The sequence below is a fragment of the Silurus meridionalis genome, chromosome 3, assembly GCF_014805685.1.
Source record: "Silurus meridionalis isolate SWU-2019-XX chromosome 3, ASM1480568v1, whole genome shotgun sequence".
Lineage (NCBI taxonomy): Eukaryota > Metazoa > Chordata > Actinopteri > Siluriformes > Siluridae > Silurus > Silurus meridionalis.
Window position 1 is genome coordinate 27,822,080 of NC_060886.1, and position 2,753 is coordinate 27,824,832.

Genomic DNA, 2,753 nt, shown 5'->3' on the forward strand with positions numbered 1-2,753 from the left:
CCATCGGGTGATTTTTAAACGCACGACGATGCCAAAAGATAAACTCCAGAGACAAATAGTTGTGAAAGGAAGGAGGAAGACAGTGAACAATGACTCTCTTGGTAGGCTACTGTTTAGATACAAGCCGTTGTAGCGCGTTGAGTCTGGGTGAAGGGAGAGCTCGCTAACTCCAGTTACAACAGAAATCATATAAGCACAGAGAGGTTTCCAAAACTCGTGCTTTTTTATTTTTCTTGGCAACAGCGTTACGGGTTAGTCAAAGAAACTTAGAAATGAGCATCAGAAAATAATAAGGACATATTCCTCGGTCTTGCACACATGCAGTAATAGCGGAAAAATGCTGCGGCAGGCTATTCCCAAAATACCTCTCTGCTCTTAAAGGAAGCGCAACATATTTCACCCGTTACACTGTGTAACAGACACTGTCTGTACAGCTTATTAGTTTCAATGTAGACTTTATATGGGTGCGCTTTATAGTCCGGAAATTACGGTAGTCAAAAATGTATACTTAAAATGTATGCTTTTATATTTGGTGCTCTTAGTGGTGGTTTTATGCTAATGAACACTGCTCAGTCTGCACAGTTTAGATTTATTATAGTGTCTTCTACACTACATGCTCTAAATTACTCATTCTGACAGCACTATAAACTATATTTAAGCAATTATATATGCATATACAAATACATTTATTTCATAAGCAAGATTGTGGTTCATATTTCATTAACACTGACACTGGATTTGGAAACAGCAATCATCTATTAATACAGTAACTTATTGTGGTCCGTTTATTTTTATAGTGTGGGATTTTACAGATTATAAATCAATTTGGCTTTATCTTAATTATGTATTTATATCATAAATATTAATACAATGTGTGTTTTCAGTTTCTTTCTCACACAATTAGCCCTGATATAACACACATTATTTAGTGAATGTGCACACATCCGTGTGTCAATATGTAAAATATTCATTATGCAGTGATTGTTTCCTCACATAGCTCTCCTCATTCTGCTCACAGCTTGCCTAACGCTCTTGTAACTGGATCGCTGTCTTGTCATTGAGACAAAAATTAACATGCATGGTTACAATTAGCCTATTGTACCTTGAGACTGATTAAGGCTGCTTCTCATTAGCAAGGTGTTAATTGTGACTGCTTCTGAATTGCTGAAGAGCAGACTGGAGATCTGTAATGCTCTAATTTCATGCATAGACATAGTTCATACACTGGAATAATTTTTTTTTGGCCATAATAAAGCATTGATTTCACCCTCCTGTTGTAAATGTTGAGTGTTTGTTGCTTTCTGTACTGCGAGTGAAGTCATTGCAAATGATCAGTTTATCAACTTATTGATGACTCACTGCTTTTGCATTGTCGATTCTGATTTTCCGAAGGTGGTAAAACGTTATATAACCGCAAAGCACTGGCAAATTAATAAAAAAAAAAAGTTATGCTTTCTACTGTAACTTAAAACAGTGACTTATACTCGACATACTACATGTACGGAGTTAAAAGTTTTCAGTGTCAATGCTTTTAAGAGTCGATAAGATTTCTAAAGTTCTGAATTATTTCTTCTTTTTTATATCTTAAAGTGGCTGTCTACCAACATACAACCATACAACCTGACTCAGCATAAGAGGATTCGCCATGATTAATGGCAGAAAATCCACCAATACATGTGTTCAAAGCTTGTTGTGTCTAATCTATAAAGAGTCTGTAATTGTTGCCAAATGTTCTTAAACTAAGTAAAGTGAGATGTGACAGTTTTTTAACTGTAAAAATCTACATTTTATATCTAGAATTCAGTTTTTACTTTGTCAGTATGGGGTACTATATATGGATGGACGGACGGACGGACGGACAGACAGACAGACGGACAGACAGACAGACAGACAGACAGACAGACAGACAGACAGACAGACAGATGGATAAATAGATAGAAAGAATCATGCACCAGACATCAGATCAATAATTTCAGATTATCTGAAATAAATATGAGGTAAGGTATAAGTTTTTTGTTTTACCAACATGATGCCAAATTGCATGACAAATGTTTTTAAATCTTCTTTACTACACTTACAATATAATAAGATTTTCAAATTACATGACAAAAATACATAAACATATCCATAGTTTGGCATTGACATTACTATGCTGGTGGTGGATTGTCCTGAGTCCAATCCATATACACTGGGTTTGGGATGGAAATACACCACTGATTGATTAACGTTTGATTGAAGGCCATGTGCACACAAACACATAAGCATGCTCACACGCACACACACGCACAAACACACACACCCCAATCTCTAATCCAAATACTGGCTTGTTTTTATGATTATGGAGGAGAGTAGTGAACCCCGAAACTCACACTGTACCACCATACAGCTGCTCAACAATGCTAAACATCATCACACCCCAACTTTATGCATGAAAGACGTCTGCTAGATGAGATACACAGTCACTCAGGTAAAAGAGTAAAAGTGCATGAGAGTTTAAACAAAGAAAATGGGACTGAGACAGTGAAAGTGTATATATTTATAGGAAAATGTATTCAGGGATAATGGAGCTAGGCGCTTTTGTTTTTAAGACTCAGGAACGTCTGAATTGCAGTGAACTGTAATGGAGATTAGCTTTACAAGAATGCTAAACAATTACACACTGAAAAACCATTAACTATACTTTCCTTACACTTTTGTAACCAAAATGATTTTACAAGTGAGGCAGAATTGAAAAAAAAGCATACAGCTGAATG